General features: G+C 42.3%; 45 non-coding genes and 2 pseudogenes across 45 annotated transcripts; all 47 read left to right on the top strand.

Moving 5' to 3' along the window:
- The first annotated feature begins 178 nt into the window (after positions 1-178).
- LOC135569605 (5S ribosomal RNA) lies at positions 179-297 on the top strand. The gene has a single exon (XR_010463192.1). It is a non-coding gene; the product is annotated as a 5S ribosomal RNA (ribosomal RNA).
- Positions 298-528: 231 nt separating this feature from the next.
- On the top strand, positions 529-647 carry LOC135569606 (5S ribosomal RNA). Its single transcript, XR_010463193.1, has one exon. It is a non-coding gene; the product is annotated as a 5S ribosomal RNA (ribosomal RNA).
- A 237-nt stretch (positions 648-884) lies between these two features.
- On the top strand, positions 885-1,003 carry LOC135569257 (5S ribosomal RNA). The gene has a single exon (XR_010462845.1). It is a non-coding gene; the product is annotated as a 5S ribosomal RNA (ribosomal RNA).
- Positions 1,004-1,232: 229 nt separating this feature from the next.
- LOC135569368 (5S ribosomal RNA) lies at positions 1,233-1,351 on the top strand. The gene has a single exon (XR_010462956.1). It is a non-coding gene; the product is annotated as a 5S ribosomal RNA (ribosomal RNA).
- A 239-nt stretch (positions 1,352-1,590) lies between these two features.
- LOC135569480 (5S ribosomal RNA) lies at positions 1,591-1,709 on the top strand. Its single transcript, XR_010463068.1, has one exon. It is a non-coding gene; the product is annotated as a 5S ribosomal RNA (ribosomal RNA).
- A 232-nt stretch (positions 1,710-1,941) lies between these two features.
- On the top strand, positions 1,942-2,060 carry LOC135569607 (5S ribosomal RNA). The gene has a single exon (XR_010463194.1). It is a non-coding gene; the product is annotated as a 5S ribosomal RNA (ribosomal RNA).
- A 231-nt stretch (positions 2,061-2,291) lies between these two features.
- LOC135569592 (5S ribosomal RNA) lies at positions 2,292-2,410 on the top strand. Its single transcript, XR_010463179.1, has one exon. It is a non-coding gene; the product is annotated as a 5S ribosomal RNA (ribosomal RNA).
- Positions 2,411-2,650: 240 nt separating this feature from the next.
- On the top strand, positions 2,651-2,769 carry LOC135569703 (5S ribosomal RNA). Its single transcript, XR_010463279.1, has one exon. It is a non-coding gene; the product is annotated as a 5S ribosomal RNA (ribosomal RNA).
- A 231-nt stretch (positions 2,770-3,000) lies between these two features.
- LOC135569558 (5S ribosomal RNA) lies at positions 3,001-3,119 on the top strand. Its single transcript, XR_010463146.1, has one exon. It is a non-coding gene; the product is annotated as a 5S ribosomal RNA (ribosomal RNA).
- A 242-nt stretch (positions 3,120-3,361) lies between these two features.
- LOC135569559 (5S ribosomal RNA) lies at positions 3,362-3,480 on the top strand. The gene has a single exon (XR_010463147.1). It is a non-coding gene; the product is annotated as a 5S ribosomal RNA (ribosomal RNA).
- Positions 3,481-3,711: 231 nt separating this feature from the next.
- Positions 3,712-3,830, top strand: LOC135569608 (5S ribosomal RNA). The gene has a single exon (XR_010463195.1). It is a non-coding gene; the product is annotated as a 5S ribosomal RNA (ribosomal RNA).
- A 242-nt stretch (positions 3,831-4,072) lies between these two features.
- On the top strand, positions 4,073-4,191 carry LOC135569610 (5S ribosomal RNA). The gene has a single exon (XR_010463197.1). It is a non-coding gene; the product is annotated as a 5S ribosomal RNA (ribosomal RNA).
- A 242-nt stretch (positions 4,192-4,433) lies between these two features.
- On the top strand, positions 4,434-4,552 carry LOC135569611 (5S ribosomal RNA). Its single transcript, XR_010463198.1, has one exon. It is a non-coding gene; the product is annotated as a 5S ribosomal RNA (ribosomal RNA).
- Positions 4,553-4,783: 231 nt separating this feature from the next.
- LOC135569612 (5S ribosomal RNA) lies at positions 4,784-4,902 on the top strand. The gene has a single exon (XR_010463199.1). It is a non-coding gene; the product is annotated as a 5S ribosomal RNA (ribosomal RNA).
- Positions 4,903-5,133: 231 nt separating this feature from the next.
- On the top strand, positions 5,134-5,252 carry LOC135569613 (5S ribosomal RNA). The gene has a single exon (XR_010463200.1). It is a non-coding gene; the product is annotated as a 5S ribosomal RNA (ribosomal RNA).
- Positions 5,253-5,483: 231 nt separating this feature from the next.
- On the top strand, positions 5,484-5,602 carry LOC135569614 (5S ribosomal RNA). Its single transcript, XR_010463201.1, has one exon. It is a non-coding gene; the product is annotated as a 5S ribosomal RNA (ribosomal RNA).
- A 231-nt stretch (positions 5,603-5,833) lies between these two features.
- On the top strand, positions 5,834-5,952 carry LOC135569615 (5S ribosomal RNA). The gene has a single exon (XR_010463202.1). It is a non-coding gene; the product is annotated as a 5S ribosomal RNA (ribosomal RNA).
- Positions 5,953-6,183: 231 nt separating this feature from the next.
- LOC135569616 (5S ribosomal RNA) lies at positions 6,184-6,302 on the top strand. Its single transcript, XR_010463203.1, has one exon. It is a non-coding gene; the product is annotated as a 5S ribosomal RNA (ribosomal RNA).
- Positions 6,303-6,533: 231 nt separating this feature from the next.
- On the top strand, positions 6,534-6,652 carry LOC135569263 (5S ribosomal RNA). Its single transcript, XR_010462851.1, has one exon. It is a non-coding gene; the product is annotated as a 5S ribosomal RNA (ribosomal RNA).
- A 232-nt stretch (positions 6,653-6,884) lies between these two features.
- Positions 6,885-6,993, top strand: LOC135569713 (5S ribosomal RNA; annotated as a pseudogene).
- Positions 6,994-7,224: 231 nt separating this feature from the next.
- LOC135569617 (5S ribosomal RNA) lies at positions 7,225-7,343 on the top strand. Its single transcript, XR_010463204.1, has one exon. It is a non-coding gene; the product is annotated as a 5S ribosomal RNA (ribosomal RNA).
- A 241-nt stretch (positions 7,344-7,584) lies between these two features.
- LOC135569618 (5S ribosomal RNA) lies at positions 7,585-7,703 on the top strand. The gene has a single exon (XR_010463205.1). It is a non-coding gene; the product is annotated as a 5S ribosomal RNA (ribosomal RNA).
- Positions 7,704-7,946: 243 nt separating this feature from the next.
- On the top strand, positions 7,947-8,065 carry LOC135569274 (5S ribosomal RNA). Its single transcript, XR_010462862.1, has one exon. It is a non-coding gene; the product is annotated as a 5S ribosomal RNA (ribosomal RNA).
- A 236-nt stretch (positions 8,066-8,301) lies between these two features.
- On the top strand, positions 8,302-8,420 carry LOC135569619 (5S ribosomal RNA). The gene has a single exon (XR_010463206.1). It is a non-coding gene; the product is annotated as a 5S ribosomal RNA (ribosomal RNA).
- A 242-nt stretch (positions 8,421-8,662) lies between these two features.
- Positions 8,663-8,781, top strand: LOC135569621 (5S ribosomal RNA). The gene has a single exon (XR_010463208.1). It is a non-coding gene; the product is annotated as a 5S ribosomal RNA (ribosomal RNA).
- Positions 8,782-9,013: 232 nt separating this feature from the next.
- On the top strand, positions 9,014-9,132 carry LOC135569622 (5S ribosomal RNA). Its single transcript, XR_010463209.1, has one exon. It is a non-coding gene; the product is annotated as a 5S ribosomal RNA (ribosomal RNA).
- Positions 9,133-9,373: 241 nt separating this feature from the next.
- LOC135569623 (5S ribosomal RNA) lies at positions 9,374-9,492 on the top strand. The gene has a single exon (XR_010463210.1). It is a non-coding gene; the product is annotated as a 5S ribosomal RNA (ribosomal RNA).
- A 235-nt stretch (positions 9,493-9,727) lies between these two features.
- LOC135569624 (5S ribosomal RNA) lies at positions 9,728-9,846 on the top strand. The gene has a single exon (XR_010463211.1). It is a non-coding gene; the product is annotated as a 5S ribosomal RNA (ribosomal RNA).
- A 231-nt stretch (positions 9,847-10,077) lies between these two features.
- LOC135569285 (5S ribosomal RNA) lies at positions 10,078-10,196 on the top strand. The gene has a single exon (XR_010462873.1). It is a non-coding gene; the product is annotated as a 5S ribosomal RNA (ribosomal RNA).
- Positions 10,197-10,427: 231 nt separating this feature from the next.
- On the top strand, positions 10,428-10,546 carry LOC135569296 (5S ribosomal RNA). Its single transcript, XR_010462884.1, has one exon. It is a non-coding gene; the product is annotated as a 5S ribosomal RNA (ribosomal RNA).
- Positions 10,547-10,777: 231 nt separating this feature from the next.
- LOC135569307 (5S ribosomal RNA) lies at positions 10,778-10,896 on the top strand. Its single transcript, XR_010462895.1, has one exon. It is a non-coding gene; the product is annotated as a 5S ribosomal RNA (ribosomal RNA).
- Positions 10,897-11,127: 231 nt separating this feature from the next.
- Positions 11,128-11,246, top strand: LOC135569318 (5S ribosomal RNA). Its single transcript, XR_010462906.1, has one exon. It is a non-coding gene; the product is annotated as a 5S ribosomal RNA (ribosomal RNA).
- A 243-nt stretch (positions 11,247-11,489) lies between these two features.
- LOC135569329 (5S ribosomal RNA) lies at positions 11,490-11,608 on the top strand. The gene has a single exon (XR_010462917.1). It is a non-coding gene; the product is annotated as a 5S ribosomal RNA (ribosomal RNA).
- A 231-nt stretch (positions 11,609-11,839) lies between these two features.
- Positions 11,840-11,958, top strand: LOC135569560 (5S ribosomal RNA). Its single transcript, XR_010463148.1, has one exon. It is a non-coding gene; the product is annotated as a 5S ribosomal RNA (ribosomal RNA).
- Positions 11,959-12,200: 242 nt separating this feature from the next.
- On the top strand, positions 12,201-12,319 carry LOC135569561 (5S ribosomal RNA). Its single transcript, XR_010463149.1, has one exon. It is a non-coding gene; the product is annotated as a 5S ribosomal RNA (ribosomal RNA).
- Positions 12,320-12,551: 232 nt separating this feature from the next.
- LOC135569340 (5S ribosomal RNA) lies at positions 12,552-12,670 on the top strand. Its single transcript, XR_010462928.1, has one exon. It is a non-coding gene; the product is annotated as a 5S ribosomal RNA (ribosomal RNA).
- Positions 12,671-12,911: 241 nt separating this feature from the next.
- Positions 12,912-13,030, top strand: LOC135569562 (5S ribosomal RNA). Its single transcript, XR_010463150.1, has one exon. It is a non-coding gene; the product is annotated as a 5S ribosomal RNA (ribosomal RNA).
- Positions 13,031-13,272: 242 nt separating this feature from the next.
- LOC135569690 (5S ribosomal RNA) lies at positions 13,273-13,389 on the top strand. The gene has a single exon (XR_010463277.1). It is a non-coding gene; the product is annotated as a 5S ribosomal RNA (ribosomal RNA).
- A 240-nt stretch (positions 13,390-13,629) lies between these two features.
- On the top strand, positions 13,630-13,748 carry LOC135569351 (5S ribosomal RNA). The gene has a single exon (XR_010462939.1). It is a non-coding gene; the product is annotated as a 5S ribosomal RNA (ribosomal RNA).
- Positions 13,749-13,990: 242 nt separating this feature from the next.
- Positions 13,991-14,109, top strand: LOC135569362 (5S ribosomal RNA). Its single transcript, XR_010462950.1, has one exon. It is a non-coding gene; the product is annotated as a 5S ribosomal RNA (ribosomal RNA).
- A 242-nt stretch (positions 14,110-14,351) lies between these two features.
- Positions 14,352-14,470, top strand: LOC135569374 (5S ribosomal RNA). The gene has a single exon (XR_010462962.1). It is a non-coding gene; the product is annotated as a 5S ribosomal RNA (ribosomal RNA).
- Positions 14,471-14,703: 233 nt separating this feature from the next.
- On the top strand, positions 14,704-14,822 carry LOC135569564 (5S ribosomal RNA). Its single transcript, XR_010463152.1, has one exon. It is a non-coding gene; the product is annotated as a 5S ribosomal RNA (ribosomal RNA).
- A 243-nt stretch (positions 14,823-15,065) lies between these two features.
- On the top strand, positions 15,066-15,184 carry LOC135569565 (5S ribosomal RNA). Its single transcript, XR_010463153.1, has one exon. It is a non-coding gene; the product is annotated as a 5S ribosomal RNA (ribosomal RNA).
- Positions 15,185-15,426: 242 nt separating this feature from the next.
- Positions 15,427-15,545, top strand: LOC135569385 (5S ribosomal RNA). Its single transcript, XR_010462973.1, has one exon. It is a non-coding gene; the product is annotated as a 5S ribosomal RNA (ribosomal RNA).
- Positions 15,546-16,161: 616 nt separating this feature from the next.
- Positions 16,162-16,280, top strand: LOC135569397 (5S ribosomal RNA). The gene has a single exon (XR_010462985.1). It is a non-coding gene; the product is annotated as a 5S ribosomal RNA (ribosomal RNA).
- A 241-nt stretch (positions 16,281-16,521) lies between these two features.
- On the top strand, positions 16,522-16,640 carry LOC135569408 (5S ribosomal RNA). The gene has a single exon (XR_010462996.1). It is a non-coding gene; the product is annotated as a 5S ribosomal RNA (ribosomal RNA).
- A 277-nt stretch (positions 16,641-16,917) lies between these two features.
- On the top strand, positions 16,918-17,036 carry LOC135569693 (5S ribosomal RNA; annotated as a pseudogene).
- The last annotated feature ends 439 nt before the right edge of the window (positions 17,037-17,475 follow it).

The raw sequence follows: 17,475 nt of genomic DNA on the forward strand, positions 1-17,475 counted from the left end.
ATAAGTAAGCAAGGTTAGTTTGTATTTCATCCAACAATCTGTGCTACAAATTATGGCTACAGTATAATTTTTTCCACATTTTGAGTGACACAAAGATTCTTATCTAAATGGTGAAAATGCAACAGCTGTTAATCAGACTCACTTTGACTTTATATAGTGCACCAAGAGATAGTTTCTCGCTTACGGCCACACTGTCCTGAGTACGCCTGATCTCGTCTGATCTCGGAAGCTAAGCAGGGTCGGGCTTGGTTAGTACTTGGATGGGAGACCGCCTGGGAATACCAGGTGCTGTAAGCATTTTGTCAACTCTTTGTCCGTTTTTTCCCACAAGGCTGAAATATGTGCCCTCGCTTTGAAATAAGTAAGCAAGGTTAGTTTGTATTTCATCCAACAATCTGTGCTACAAATTATGGCTACAGTATATGCAATTTTGAGTGACACAAAGATTCTTATCTAAATGGTGAAAATGCAACAGCTGTTAATCAGACTCACTTTGACTTTATATAGTGCACCAAGAGATAGTTTCTCGCTTACGGCCACACTGTCCTGAGTACGCCTGATCTCGTCTGATCTCGGAAGCTAAGCAGGGTCGGGCTTGGTTAGTACTTGGATGGGAGACCGCCTGGGAATACCAGGTGCTGTAAGCATTTTGTCAACTCTTTGTCCGTTTTTTCCCACAAGGCTGAAATATGTGCCCTCGCTTTGAAATAAGTAAGCAAGGTTAGTTTGTATTTCATCCAACAATCTGTGCTACAAATTATGGCTACAGTATATTTTTTCCACATTTTGAGTGACACAAAGATTCTTATCTAAATGGTGAAAATGCAACAGCTGTTAATCAGACTCACTTTGACTTTATATAGTGCACCAAGAGATAGTTTCTCGCTTACGGCCACACTGTCCTGAGTACGCCTGATCTCGTCTGATCTCAGAAGCTAAGCAGGGTCGGGCCTGGTTAGTACTTGGATGGGAGACCGCCTGGGAATACCAGGTGCTGTAAGCATTTGGCAACTCTTTGTCCGTTTTTTCCCACAAGGCTGAAATATGTGCCTCGCTTTGAAATAAGTAAGCAAGGTTAGTTTGTATTTCATCCAACAATCTGTGCTACAAATTATGGCTACAGTATATGCAATTTTGAGTGACACAAAGATTCTTATCTAAATGGTGAAAATGCAACAGCTGTTAATCAGACTCACTTTGACTTTATATAGTGCACCAAGAGATAGTTTCTCGCTTACGGCCACACTGTCCTGAGTACGCCTGATCTCGTCTGATCTCAGAAGCTAAGCAGGGTCGGGCCTGGTTAGTACTTGGATGGGAGACCGCCTGGGAATACCAGGTGCTGTAAGCATTTTGTCAACTCTTTGTCCGTTTTTTCCCACAAGGCTGAAATATGTGCCCTCGCTTTGAAATAAGTAAGCAAGGTTAGTTTGTATTTCATCCAACAATCTGTGCTACAAATTATGGCTACAGTATATGCAATTTCCACATTTTGAGTGACACAAAGATTCTTATCTAAATGGTGAAAATGCAACAGCTGTTAATCAGACTCACTTTGACTTTATATAGTGCACCAAGAGATAGTTTCTCGCTTACGGCCACACTGTCCTGAGTACGCCTGATCTCGTCTGATCTCAGAAGCTAAGCAGGGTCGGGCCTGGTTAGTACTTGGATGGGAGACCGCCTGGGAATACCAGGTGCTGTAAGCATTTTGTCAACTCTTTGTCCGTTTTTTTCCCACAAGGCTGAAATATGTGCCCTCGCTTTGAAATAAGTAAGCAAGGTTAGTTTGTATTTCATCCAACAATCTGTGCTACAAATTATGGCTACAGTATATGCAATTTTGAGTGACACAAAGATTCTTATCTAAATGGTGAAAATGCAACAGCTGTTAATCAGACTCACTTTGACTTTATATAGTGCACCAAGAGATAGTTTCTCGCTTACGGCCACACTGTCCTGAGTACGCCTGATCTCGTCTGATCTCGGAAGCTAAGCAGGGTCGGGCTTGGTTAGTACTTGGATGGGAGACCGCCTGGGAATACCAGGTGCTGTAAGCATTTTGTCAACTCTTTGTCCGTTTTTTCCCACAAGGCTGAAATATGTGCCCTCGCTTTGAAATAAGTAAGCAAGGTTAGTTTGTATTTCATCCAACAATCTGTGCTACAAATTATGGCTACAGTATATGCAATTTTGAGTGACACAAAGATTCTTATCTAAATGGTGAAAATGCAACAGCTGTTAATCAGACTCACTTTGACTTTATATAGTGCACCAAGAGATAGTTTCTCGCTTACGGCCACACTGTCCTGAGTACGCCTGATCTCGTCTGATCTCAGAAGCTAAGCAGGGTCGGGCCTGGTTAGTACTTGGATGGGAGACCGCCTGGGAATACCAGGTGCTGTAAGCATTTTGTCAACTCTTTGTCCGTTTTTTTCCCACAAGGCTGAAATATGTGCCCTCGCTTTGAAATAAGTAAGCAAGGTTAGTTTGTATTTCATCCAACAATCTGTGCTACAAATTATGGCTACAGTATATGCAATTTTTTGATTTTGAGTGACACAAAGATTCTTATCTAAATGGTGAAAATGCAACAGCTGTTAATCAGACTCACTTTGACTTTATATAGTGCACCAAGAGATAGTTTCTCGCTTACGGCCACACTGTCCTGAGTACGCCTGATCTCGTCTGATCTCAGAAGCTAAGCAGGGTCGGGCCTGGTTAGTACTTGGATGGGAGACCGCCTGGGAATACCAGGTGCTGTAAGCATTTTGTCAACTCTTTGTCCGTTTTTTCCCACAAGGCTGAAATATGTGCCCTCGCTTTGAAATAAGTAAGCAAGGTTAGTTTGTATTTCATCCAACAATCTGTGCTACAAATTATGGCTACAGTATATGCAATTTTGAGTGACACAAAGATTCTTATCTAAATGGTGAAAATGCAACAGCTGTTAATCAGACTCACTTTGACTTTATATAGTGCACCAAGAGATAGTTTCTCGCTTACGGCCACACTGTCCTGAGTACGCCTGATCTCGTCTGATCTCGGAAGCTAAGCAGGGTCGGGCCTGGTTAGTACTTGGATGGGAGACCGCCTGGGAATACCAGGTGCTGTAAGCATTTTGTCAACTCTTTGTCCGTTTTTTCCCACAAGGCTGAAATATGTGCCCTCGCTTTGAAATAAGTAAGCAAGGTTAGTTTGTATTTCATCCAACAATCTGTGCTACAAATTATGGCTACAGTATATGCAATTTTTTCCACATTTTGAGTGACACAAAGATTCTTATCTAAATGGTGAAAATGCAACAGCTGTTAATCAGACTCACTTTGACTTTATATAGTGCACCAAGAGATAGTTTCTCGCTTACGGCCACACTGTCCTGAGTACGCCTGATCTCGTCTGATCTCGGAAGCTAAGCAGGGTCGGGCCTGGTTAGTACTTGGATGGGAGACCGCCTGGGAATACCAGGTGCTGTAAGCATTTTGTCAACTCTTTGTCCGTTTTTTCCCACAAGGCTGAAATATGTGCCCTCGCTTTGAAATAAGTAAGCAAGGTTAGTTTGTATTTCATCCAACAATCTGTGCTACAAATTATGGCTACAGTATATGCAATTTTGAGTGACACAAAGATTCTTATCTAAATGGTGAAAATGCAACAGCTGTTAATCAGACTCACTTTGACTTTATATAGTGCACCAAGAGATAGTTTCTCGCTTACGGCCACACTGTCCTGAGTACGCCTGATCTCGTCTGATCTCGGAAGCTAAGCAGGGTCGGGCTTGGTTAGTACTTGGATGGGAGACCGCCTGGGAATACCAGGTGCTGTAAGCATTTTGTCAACTCTTTGTCCGTTTTTTCCCACAAGGCTGAAATATGTGCCCTCGCTTTGAAATAAGTAAGCAAGGTTAGTTTGTATTTCATCCAACAATCTGTGCTACAAATTATGGCTACAGTATATGCAATTTTTTCCACATTTTGAGTGACACAAAGATTCTTATCTAAATGGTGAAAATGCAACAGCTGTTAATCAGACTCACTTTGACTTTATATAGTGCACCAAGAGATAGTTTCTCGCTTACGGCCACACTGTCCTGAGTACGCCTGATCTCGTCTGATCTCGGAAGCTAAGCAGGGTCGGGCTTGGTTAGTACTTGGATGGGAGACCGCCTGGGAATACCAGGTGCTGTAAGCATTTTGTCAACTCTTTGTCCGTTTTTTCCCACAAGGCTGAAATATGTGCCCTCGCTTTGAAATAAGTAAGCAAGGTTAGTTTGTATTTCATCCAACAATCTGTGCTACAAATTATGGCTACAGTATATGCAATTTTTTCCACATTTTGAGTGACACAAAGATTCTTATCTAAATGGTGAAAATGCAACAGCTGTTAATCAGACTCACTTTGACTTTATATAGTGCACCAAGAGATAGTTTCTCGCTTACGGCCACACTGTCCTGAGTACGCCTGATCTCGTCTGATCTCGGAAGCTAAGCAGGGTCGGGCTTGGTTAGTACTTGGATGGGAGACCGCCTGGGAATACCAGGTGCTGTAAGCATTTTGTCAACTCTTTGTCCGTTTTTTCCCACAAGGCTGAAATATGTGCCCTCGCTTTGAAATAAGTAAGCAAGGTTAGTTTGTATTTCATCCAACAATCTGTGCTACAAATTATGGCTACAGTATATGCAATTTTGAGTGACACAAAGATTCTTATCTAAATGGTGAAAATGCAACAGCTGTTAATCAGACTCACTTTGACTTTATATAGTGCACCAAGAGATAGTTTCTCGCTTACGGCCACACTGTCCTGAGTACGCCTGATCTCGTCTGATCTCGGAAGCTAAGCAGGGTCGGGCTTGGTTAGTACTTGGATGGGAGACCGCCTGGGAATACCAGGTGCTGTAAGCATTTTGTCAACTCTTTGTCCGTTTTTTCCCACAAGGCTGAAATATGTGCCCTCGCTTTGAAATAAGTAAGCAAGGTTAGTTTGTATTTCATCCAACAATCTGTGCTACAAATTATGGCTACAGTATATGCAATTTTGAGTGACACAAAGATTCTTATCTAAATGGTGAAAATGCAACAGCTGTTAATCAGACTCACTTTGACTTTATATAGTGCACCAAGAGATAGTTTCTCGCTTACGGCCACACTGTCCTGAGTACGCCTGATCTCGTCTGATCTCGGAAGCTAAGCAGGGTCGGGCTTGGTTAGTACTTGGATGGGAGACCGCCTGGGAATACCAGGTGCTGTAAGCATTTTGTCAACTCTTTGTCCGTTTTTTCCCACAAGGCTGAAATATGTGCCCTCGCTTTGAAATAAGTAAGCAAGGTTAGTTTGTATTTCATCCAACAATCTGTGCTACAAATTATGGCTACAGTATATGCAATTTTGAGTGACACAAAGATTCTTATCTAAATGGTGAAAATGCAACAGCTGTTAATCAGACTCACTTTGACTTTATATAGTGCACCAAGAGATAGTTTCTCGCTTACGGCCACACTGTCCTGAGTACGCCTGATCTCGTCTGATCTCGGAAGCTAAGCAGGGTCGGGCTTGGTTAGTACTTGGATGGGAGACCGCCTGGGAATACCAGGTGCTGTAAGCATTTTGTCAACTCTTTGTCCGTTTTTTCCCACAAGGCTGAAATATGTGCCCTCGCTTTGAAATAAGTAAGCAAGGTTAGTTTGTATTTCATCCAACAATCTGTGCTACAAATTATGGCTACAGTATATGCAATTTTGAGTGACACAAAGATTCTTATCTAAATGGTGAAAATGCAACAGCTGTTAATCAGACTCACTTTGACTTTATATAGTGCACCAAGAGATAGTTTCTCGCTTACGGCCACACTGTCCTGAGTACGCCTGATCTCGTCTGATCTCGGAAGCTAAGCAGGGTCGGGCTTGGTTAGTACTTGGATGGGAGACCGCCTGGGAATACCAGGTGCTGTAAGCATTTTGTCAACTCTTTGTCCGTTTTTTCCCACAAGGCTGAAATATGTGCCCTCGCTTTGAAATAAGTAAGCAAGGTTAGTTTGTATTTCATCCAACAATCTGTGCTACAAATTATGGCTACAGTATATGCAATTTTGAGTGACACAAAGATTCTTATCTAAATGGTGAAAATGCAACAGCTGTTAATCAGACTCACTTTGACTTTATATAGTGCACCAAGAGATAGTTTCTCGCTTACGGCCACACTGTCCTGAGTACGCCTGATCTCGTCTGATCTCGGAAGCTAAGCAGGGTCGGGCTTGGTTAGTACTTGGATGGGAGACCGCCTGGGAATACCAGGTGCTGTAAGCATTTTGTCAACTCTTTGTCCGTTTTTTCCCACAAGGCTGAAATATGTGCCCTCGCTTTGAAATAAGTAAGCAAGGTTAGTTTGTATTTCATCCAACAATCTGTGCTACAAATTATGGCTACAGTATATGCAATTTTGAGTGACACAAAGATTCTTATCTAAATGGTGAAAATGCAACAGCTGTTAATCAGACTCACTTTGACTTTATATAGTGCACCAAGAGATAGTTTCTCGCTTACGGCCACACTGTCCTGAGTACGCCTGATCTCGTCTGATCTCAGAAGCTAAGCAGGGTCGGGCCTGGTTAGTACTTGGATGGGAGACCGCCTGGGAATACCAGGTGCTGTAAGCATTTTGTCAACTCTTTGTCCGTTTTTTTCCCACAAGGCTGAAATATGTGCCCTCGCTTTGAAATAAGTAAGCAAGGTTAGTTTGTATTTCATCCAACAATCTGTGCTACAAATTATGGCTACAGTATATGCAATTTTGAGTGACACAAAGATTCTTATCTAAATGGTGAAAATGCAACAGCTGTTAATCAGACTCACTTTGACTTTATATAGTGCACCAAGAGATAGTTTCTCGCTTACGGCCACACTGTCCTGAGTACGCCTGATCTCGGAAGCTAAGCAGGGTCGGGCTTGGTTAGTACTTGGATGGGAGACCGCCTGGGAATACCAGGTGCTGTAAGCATTTTGTCAACTCTTTGTCCGTTTTTTCCCACAAGGCTGAAATATGTGCCCTCGCTTTGAAATAAGTAAGCAAGGTTAGTTTGTATTTCATCCAACAATCTGTGCTACAAATTATGGCTACAGTATATGCAATTTTGAGTGACACAAAGATTCTTATCTAAATGGTGAAAATGCAACAGCTGTTAATCAGACTCACTTTGACTTTATATAGTGCACCAAGAGATAGTTTCTCGCTTACGGCCACACTGTCCTGAGTACGCCTGATCTCGTCTGATCTCGGAAGCTAAGCAGGGTCGGGCTTGGTTAGTACTTGGATGGGAGACCGCCTGGGAATACCAGGTGCTGTAAGCATTTTGTCAACTCTTTGTCCGTTTTTTCCCACAAGGCTGAAATATGTGCCCTCGCTTTGAAATAAGTAAGCAAGGTTAGTTTGTATTTCATCCAACAATCTGTGCTACAAATTATGGCTACAGTATATGCAATTTTTTCCAATTTTGAGTGACACAAAGATTCTTATCTAAATGGTGAAAATGCAACAGCTGTTAATCAGACTCACTTTGACTTTATATAGTGCACCAAGAGATAGTTTCTCGCTTACGGCCACACTGTCCTGAGTACGCCTGATCTCGTCTGATCTCGGAAGCTAAGCAGGGTCGGGCTTGGTTAGTACTTGGATGGGAGACCGCCTGGGAATACCAGGTGCTGTAAGCATTTTGTCAACTCTTTGTCCGTTTTTTTCCCACAAGGCTGAAATATGTGCCCTCGCTTTGAAATAAGTAAGCAAGGTTAGTTTGTATTTCATCCAACAATCTGTGCTACAAATTATGGCTACAGTATATGCAATTTTTTCCACATTTTGAGTGACACAAAGATTCTTATCTAAATGGTGAAAATGCAACAGCTGTTAATCAGACTCACTTTGACTTTATATAGTGCACCAAGAGATAGTTTCTCGCTTACGGCCACACTGTCCTGAGTACGCCTGATCTCGTCTGATCTCAGAAGCTAAGCAGGGTCGGGCCTGGTTAGTACTTGGATGGGAGACCGCCTGGGAATACCAGGTGCTGTAAGCATTTTGTCAACTCTTTGTCCGTTTTTTCCCACAAGGCTGAAATATGTGCCCTCGCTTTGAAATAAGTAAGCAAGGTTAGTTTGTATTTCATCCAACAATCTGTGCTACAAATTATGGCTACAGTATATTTTTTGCAATTTTGAGTGACACAAAGATTCTTATCTAAATGGTGAAAATGCAACAGCTGTTAATCAGACTCACTTTGACTTTATATAGTGCACCAAGAGATAGTTTCTCGCTTACGGCCACACTGTCCTGAGTACGCCTGATCTCGTCTGATCTCGGAAGCTAAGCAGGGTCGGGCTTGGTTAGTACTTGGATGGGAGACCGCCTGGGAATACCAGGTGCTGTAAGCATTTTGTCAACTCTTTGTCCGTTTTTTCCCACAAGGCTGAAATATGTGCCCTCGCTTTGAAATAAGTAAGCAAGGTTAGTTTGTATTTCATCCAACAATCTGTGCTACAAATTATGGCTACAGTATATGCAATTTTTTCCACATTTTGAGTGACACAAAGATTCTTATCTAAATGGTGAAAATGCAACAGCTGTTAATCAGACTCACTTTGACTTTATATAGTGCACCAAGAGATAGTTTCTCGCTTACGGCCACACTGTCCTGAGTACGCCTGATCTCGTCTGATCTCGGAAGCTAAGCAGGGTCGGGCTTGGTTAGTACTTGGATGGGAGACCGCCTGGGAATACCAGGTGCTGTAAGCATTTTGTCAACTCTTTGTCCGTTTTTTTCCCACAAGGCTGAAATATGTGCCCTCGCTTTGAAATAAGTAAGCAAGGTTAGTTTGTATTTCATCCAACAATCTGTGCTACAAATTATGGCTACAGTATATGCAATTTTGAGTGACACAAAGATTCTTATCTAAATGGTGAAAATGCAACAGCTGTTAATCAGACTCACTTTGACTTTATATAGTGCACCAAGAGATAGTTTCTCGCTTACGGCCACACTGTCCTGAGTACGCCTGATCTCGTCTGATCTCGGAAGCTAAGCAGGGTCGGGCTTGGTTAGTACTTGGATGGGAGACCGCCTGGGAATACCAGGTGCTGTAAGCATTTTGTCAACTCTTTGTCCGTTTTTTCCCACAAGGCTGAAATATGTGCCCTCGCTTTGAAATAAGTAAGCAAGGTTAGTTTGTATTTCATCCAACAATCTGTGCTACAAATTATGGCTACAGTATATGCAATTTTTTCCAATTTTGAGTGACACAAAGATTCTTATCTAAATGGTGAAAATGCAACAGCTGTTAATCAGACTCACTTTGACTTTATATAGTGCACCAAGAGATAGTTTCTCGCTTACGGCCACACTGTCCTGAGTACGCCTGATCTCGTCTGATCTCGGAAGCTAAGCAGGGTCGGGCTTGGTTAGTACTTGGATGGGAGACCGCCTGGGAATACCAGGTGCTGTAAGCATTTTGTCAACTCTTTGTCCGTTTTTTCCCACAAGGCTGAAATATGTGCCCTCGCTTTGAAATAAGTAAGCAAGGTTAGTTTGTATTTCATCCAACAATCTGTGCTACAAATTATGGCTACAGAATTTTTTCCACATTTTGAGTGACACAAAGATTCTTATCTAAATGGTGAAAATGCAACAGCTGTTAATCAGACTCACTTTGACTTTATATAGTGCACCAAGAGATAGTTTCTCGCTTACGGCCACACTGTCCTGAGTACGCCTGATCTCGTCTGATCTCGGAAGCTAAGCAGGGTCGGGCTTGGTTAGTACTTGGATGGGAGACCGCCTGGGAATACCAGGTGCTGTAAGCATTTTGTCAACTCTTTGTCCGTTTTTTCCCACAAGGCTGAAATATGTGCCCTCGCTTTGAAATAAGTAAGCAAGGTTAGTTTGTATTTCATCCAACAATCTGTGCTACAAATTATGGCTACAGTATATGCAATTTTGAGTGACACAAAGATTCTTATCTAAATGGTGAAAATGCAACAGCTGTTAATCAGACTCACTTTGACTTTATATAGTGCACCAAGAGATAGTTTCTCGCTTACGGCCACACTGTCCTGAGTACGCCTGATCTCGTCTGATCTCAGAAGCTAAGCAGGGTCGGGCCTGGTTAGTACTTGGATGGGAGACCGCCTGGGAATACCAGGTGCTGTAAGCATTTTGTCAACTCTTTGTCCGTTTTTTCCCACAAGGCTGAAATATGTGCCCTCGCTTTGAAATAAGTAAGCAAGGTTAGTTTGTATTTCATCCAACAATCTGTGCTACAAATTATGGCTACAGTATATGCAATTTTGAGTGACACAAAGATTCTTATCTAAATGGTGAAAATGCAACAGCTGTTAATCAGACTCACTTTGACTTTATATAGTGCACCAAGAGATAGTTTCTCGCTTACGGCCACACTGTCCTGAGTACGCCTGATCTCGTCTGATCTCAGAAGCTAAGCAGGGTCGGGCCTGGTTAGTACTTGGATGGGAGACCGCCTGGGAATACCAGGTGCTGTAAGCATTTTGTCAACTCTTTGTCCGTTTTTTCCCACAAGGCTGAAATATGTGCCCTCGCTTTGAAATAAGTAAGCAAGGTTAGTTTGTATTTCATCCAACAATCTGTGCTACAAATTATGGCTACAGTATATGCAATTTTGAGTGACACAAAGATTCTTATCTAAATGGTGAAAATGCAACAGCTGTTAATCAGACTCACTTTGACTTTATATAGTGCACCAAGAGATAGTTTCTCGCTTACGGCCACACTGTCCTGAGTACGCCTGATCTCGTCTGATCTCAGAAGCTAAGCAGGGTCGGGCCTGGTTAGTACTTGGATGGGAGACCGCCTGGGAATACCAGGTGCTGTAAGCATTTTGTCAACTCTTTGTCCGTTTTTTCCCACAAGGCTGAAATATGTGCCCTCGCTTTGAAATAAGTAAGCAAGGTTAGTTTGTATTTCATCCAACAATCTGTGCTACAAATTATGGCTACAGTATATGCAATTTTGAGTGACACAAAGATTCTTATCTAAATGGTGAAAATGCAACAGCTGTTAATCAGACTCACTTTGACTTTATATAGTGCACCAAGAGATAGTTTCTCGCTTACGGCCACACTGTCCTGAGTACGCCTGATCTCGTCTGATCTCAGAAGCTAAGCAGGGTCGGGCCTGGTTAGTACTTGGATGGGAGACCGCCTGGGAATACCAGGTGCTGTAAGCATTTTGTCAACTCTTTGTCCGTTTTTTTCCCACAAGGCTGAAATATGTGCCCTCGCTTTGAAATAAGTAAGCAAGGTTAGTTTGTATTTCATCCAACAATCTGTGCTACAAATTATGGCTACAGTATATGCAATTTTTTGCACATTTTGAGTGACACAAAGATTCTTATCTAAATGGTGAAAATGCAACAGCTGTTAATCAGACTCACTTTGACTTTATATAGTGCACCAAGAGATAGTTTCTCGCTTACGGCCACACTGTCCTGAGTACGCCTGATCTCGTCTGATCTCAGAAGCTAAGCAGGGTCGGGCCTGGTTAGTACTTGGATGGGAGACCGCCTGGGAATACCAGGTGCTGTAAGCATTTTGTCAACTCTTTGTCCGTTTTTTCCCACAAGGCTGAAATATGTGCCCTCGCTTTGAAATAAGTAAGCAAGGTTAGTTTGTATTTCATCCAACAATCTGTGCTACAAATTATGGCTACAGTATATGCAATTTTGAGTGACACAAAGATTCTTATCTAAATGGTGAAAATGCAACAGCTGTTAATCAGACTCACTTTGACTTTATATAGTGCACCAAGAGATAGTTTCTCGCTTACGGCCACACTGTCCTGAGTACGCCTGATCTCGTCTGATCTCGGAAGCTAAGCAGGGTCGGGCCTGGTTAGTACTTGGATGGGAGACCGCCTGGGAATACCAGGTGCTGTAAGCATTTTGTCAACTCTTTGTCCGTTTTTTCCCACAAGGCTGAAATATGTGCCCTCGCTTTGAAATAAGTAAGCAAGGTTAGTTTGTATTTCATCCAACAATCTGTGCTACAAATTATGGCTACAGTATATGCAATTTTTTCCACATTTTGAGTGACACAAAGATTCTTATCTAAATGGTGAAAATGCAACAGCTGTTAATCAGACTCACTTTGACTTTATATAGTGCACCAAGAGATAGTTTCTCGCTTACGGCCACACTGTCCTGAGTACGCCTGATCTCGTCTGATCTCGGAAGCTAAGCAGGGTCGGGCCTGGTTAGTACTTGGATGGGAGACCGCCTGGGAATACCAGGTGCTGTAAGCATTTTGTCAACTCTTTGTCCGTTTTTTTCCCACAAGGCTGAAATATGTGCCCTCGCTTTGAAATAAGTAAGCAAGGTTAGTTTGTATTTCATCCAACAATCTGTGCTACAAATTATGGCTACAGTATATGCAATTTTGAGTGACACAAAGATTCTTATCTAAATGGTGAAAATGCAACAGCTGTTAATCAGACTCACTTTGACTTTATATAGTGCACCAAGAGATAGTTTCTCGCTTACGGCCACACTGTCCTGAGTACGCCTGATCTCGTCTGATCTCAGAAGCTAAGCAGGGTCGGGCCTGGTTAGTACTTGGATGGGAGACCGCCTGGGAATACCAGGTGCTGTAAGCATTTTGTCAACTCTTTGTCCGTTTTTTCCCACAAGGCTGAAATATGTGCCCTCGCTTTGAAATAAGTAAGCAAGGTTAGTTTGTATTTCATCCAACAATCTGTGCTACAAATTATGGCTACAGTATATGCAATTTTTCCACATTTTGAGTGACACAAAGATTCTTATCTAAATGGTGAAAATGCAACAGCTGTTAATCAGACTCACTTTGACTTTATATAGTGCACCAAGAGATAGTTTCTCGCTTACGGCCACACTGTCCTGAGTACGCCTGATCTCGTCTGATCTCGGAAGCTAAGCAGGGTCGGGCCTGGTTAGTACTTGGATGGGAGACCGCCTGGGAATACCAGGTGCTGTAAGCATTTTGTCAACTCTTTGTCCGTTTTTTCCCACAAGGCTGAAATATGTGCCCTCGCTTTGAAATAAGTAAGCAAGGTTAGTTTGTATTTCATCCAACAATCTGTGCTACAAATTATGGCTACAGTATATGCAATTTTTTCCACATTTTGAGTGACACAAAGATTCTTATCTAAATGGTGAAAATGCAACAGCTGTTAATCAGACTCACTTTGACTTTATATAGTGCACCAAGAGATAGTTTCTCGCTTACGGCCACACTGTCCTGAGTACGCCTGATCTCGTCTGATCTCGGAAGCTAAGCAGGGTCGGGCCTGGTTAGTACTTGGATGGGACCGCCTGGGAATACCAGGTGCTGTAAGCATTTTGTCAACTCTTTGTCCGTTTTTTCCCACAAGGCTGAAATATGTGCCCTCGCTTTGAAATAAGTAAGCAAGGTTAGTTTGTATTTCATCCAACAATCTGTGCTACAAATTATGGCTACAGTATATGCAATTTTTCCAATTTTGAGTGACACAAAGATTCTTATCTAAATGGTGAAAATGCAACAGCTGTTAATCAGACTCACTTTGACTTTATATAGTGCACCAAGAGATAGTTTCTCGCTTACGGCCACACTGTCCTGAGTACGCCTGATCTCGTCTGATCTCAGAAGCTAAGCAGGGTCGGGCCTGGTTAGTACTTGGATGGGAGACCGCCTGGGAATACCAGGTGCTGTAAGCATTTTGTCAACTCTTTGTCCGTTTTTTCCCACAAGGCTGAAATATGTGCCCTCGCTTTGAAATAAGTAAGCAAGGTTAGTTTGTATTTCATCCAACAATCTGTGCTACGGAAATTATGGCTACAGTATATGCAATTTTTCCACATTTTGAGTGACACAAAGATTCTTATCTAAATGGTGAAAATGCAACAGCTGTTAATCAGACTCACTTTGACTTTATATAGTGCACCAAGAGATAGTTTTCGCTTACGGCCACACTGTCCTGAGTACGCCTGATCTCGTCTGATCTCAGAAGCTAAGCAGGGTCGGGCCTGGTTAGTACTTGGATGGGAGACCGCCTGGGAATACCAGGTGCTGTAAGCATTTTGTCAACTCTTTGTCCGTTTTTTCCCACAAGGCTGAAATATGTGCCCTCGCTTTGAAATAAGTAAGCAAGGTTAGTTTGTATTTCATCCAACAATCTGTGCTACAAATTATGGCTACAGTATATGCAATTTTTTCCACATTTTGAGTGACACAAAGATTCTTATCTAAATGGTGAAAATGCAACAGCTGTTAATCAGACTCACTTTGACTTTATATAGTGCACCAAGAGATAGTTTCTCGCTTACGGCCACACTGTCCTGAGTACGCCTGATCTCGTCTGATCTCAGAAGCTAAGCAGGGTCGGGCCTGGTTAGTACTTGGATGGGAGACCGCCTGGGAATACCAGGTGCTGTAAGCATTTTGTCAACTCTTTGTCCGTTTTTTTCCCACAAGGCTGAAATATGTGCCCTCGCTTTGAAATAAGTAAGCAAGGTTAGTTTGTATTTCATCCAACAATCTGTGCTACAAATTATGGCTACAGTATATGCAAATTTTGAGTGACACAAAGATTCTTATCTAAATGGTGAAAATGCAACAGCTGTTAATCAGACTCACTTTGACTTTATATAGTGCACCAAGAGATAGTTTCTCGCTTACGGCCACACTGTCCTGAGTACGCCTGATCTCGTCTGATCTCGGAAGCTAAGCAGGGTCGGGCCTGGTTAGTACTTGGATGGGAGACCGCCTGGGAATACCAGGTGCTGTAAGCATTTTGTCAACTCTTTGTCCGTTTTTTTCCCACAAGGCTGAAATATGTGCCCTCGCTTTGAAATAAGTAAGCAAGGTTAGTTTGTATTTCATCCAACAATCTGTGCTACAAATTATGGCTACAGTATATGCAATTTTTCCACATTTTGAGTGACACAAAGATTCTTATCTAAATGGTGAAAATGCAACAGCTGTTAATCAGACTCACTTTGACTTTATATAGTGCACCAAGAGATAGTTTCTGTGCTTACGGCCACACTGTCCTGAGTACGCCTGATCTCGTCTGATCTCGGAAGCTAAGCAGGGTCGGGCCTGGTTAGTACTTGGATGGGAGACCGCCTGGGAATACCAGGTGCTGTAAGCATTTTGTCAACTCTTTGTCCGTTTTTTCCCACAAGGCTGAAATATGTGCCCTCGCTTTGAAATAAGTAAGCAAGGTTAGTTTGTATTTCATCCAACAATCTGTGCTACAAATTATGGCTACAGTATATGCAATTTTTCCACATTTTGAGTGACACAAAGATTCTTATCTAAATGGTGAAAAATGCAACAGCTGTTAATCAGACTCACTTTGACTTTATATAGTGCACCAAGAGATGGTTTCTCGCTTACGGCCACACTGTCCTGAGTACGCCTGATCTCGTCTGATCTCAGAAGCTAAGCAGGGTCGGGCCTGGTTAGTACTTGGATGGGAGACCGCCTGGGAATACCAGGTGCTGTAAGCATTTTGTCAACTCTTTGTCCGTTTTTTCCCACAAGGCTGAAATATGTGCCCTCGCTTTGAAATAAGTAAGCAAGGTTAGTTTGTATTTCATCCAACAATCTGTGCTACAAATTATGGCTACAGTATATGCAATTTTTTCCACATTTTGAGTGACACAAAGATTCTTATCTAAATGGTGAAAATGCAACAGCTGTTAATCAGACTCACTTTGACTTTATATAGTGCACCAAGAGATGGTTTCTCGCTTACGGCCACACTGTCCTGAGTACGCCTGATCTCGTCTGATCTCGGAAGCTAAGCAGAAACAAAGGTCGGGCCTGGTTAGTTAGTGTTACTTGGATGGGAGACCGCCTGGGAATACCAGGTGCTGTAAGCATTTTGTCAACTCTTTGTCCGTTTTTTCCCACAAGGCTGAAATATGTGCCCTCGCTTTGAAATAAGTAAGCAAGGTTAGTTTGTATTTCATCCAACAATCTGTGCTACAAATTATGGCTACAGTATATGCAATTTTTCCACATTTTGAGTGACACAAAGATTCTTATCTAAATGGTGAAAATGCAACAGCTGTTAATCAGACTCACTTTGACTTTATATAGTGCACCAAGAGATAGTTTCTCGCTTACGGCCACACTGTCCTGAGTACGCCTGATCTCGTCTGATCTCAGAAGCTAAGCAGGGTCGGGCCTGGTTAGTACTTGGATGGGAGACCGCCTGGGAATACCAGGTGCTGTAAGCATTTTGTCAACTCTTTGTCCGTTTTTTCCCACAAGGCTGAAATATGTGCCCTCGCTTTGAAATAAGTAAGCAAGGTTAGTTTGTATTTCATCCAACAATCTGTGCTACAAATTATGGCTACAGTATATGCAATTTTTTCCACATTTTGAGTGACACAAAGATTCTTATCTAAATGGTGAAAATGCAACAGCTGTTAATCAGACTCACTTTGACTTTATATAGTGCACCAAGAGATGGTTTCTGCTTACGGCCACACTGTCCTGAGTACGCCTGATCTCGTCTGATCTCAGAAGCTAAGCAGGGTCGGGCCTGGTTAGTACTTGGATGGGAGACCGCCTGGGAATACCAGGTGCTGTAAGCATTTTGTCAACTCTTTGTCCGTTTTTTCCCACAAGGCTGAAATATGTGCCCTCGCTTTGAAATAAGTAAGCAAGGTTAGTTTGTATTTCATCCAACAATCTGTGCTACAAATTATGGCTACAGTATATGCAATTTTTCCACATTTTGAGTGACACAAAGATTCTTATCTAAATGGTGAAAATGCAACAGCTGTTAATCAGACTCACTTTGACTTTATATAGTGCACCAAGAGATGGTTTCTCGCTGTCCGGGGTGTCCTCGGATGGGGAAAAGTGTCTCCCTACGGCCACACTGTCCTGAGTACGCCTGATCTCGTCTGATCTCGGAAGCTAAGCAGGGTCGGGCCTGGTTAGTACTTGGATGGGAGACCGCCTGGGAATACCAGGTGCTGTAAGCATTTTGTCAACTCTTTGTCCGTTTTTTTCCCACAAGGCTGAAATATGTGCCCTCGCTTTGAAATAAGTAAGCAAGGTTAGTTTGTATTTCATCCAACAATCTGTGCTACAAATTATGGCTACAGTATATGCAATTTTTCCACATTTTGAGTGACACAAAGATTCTTATCTAAATGGTGAAAATGCAACAGCTGTTAATCAGACTCACTTTGACTTTATATAGTGCACCAAGAGATAGTTTCTCGCTTACGGCCACACTGTCCTGAGTACGCATTTCCTGATTGGAGAAGTGACGACAGGTGCGAGTGTCTGAGCTGTGAGTGAGTGTTTGCTGGAGAGTGTTTGCTCGAGAGCTATTTTTGTTAATTAATTGGTTTTTGCAAGATAATTTATTATTTTCTTTAGTTGAATAGTTTAAAGTTTGGTTATTCTTCCCCCTTG

The sequence above is a fragment of the Oncorhynchus nerka genome, unplaced genomic scaffold (assembly GCF_034236695.1).
Source record: "Oncorhynchus nerka isolate Pitt River unplaced genomic scaffold, Oner_Uvic_2.0 unplaced_scaffold_1161, whole genome shotgun sequence".
Lineage (NCBI taxonomy): Eukaryota > Metazoa > Chordata > Actinopteri > Salmoniformes > Salmonidae > Oncorhynchus > Oncorhynchus nerka.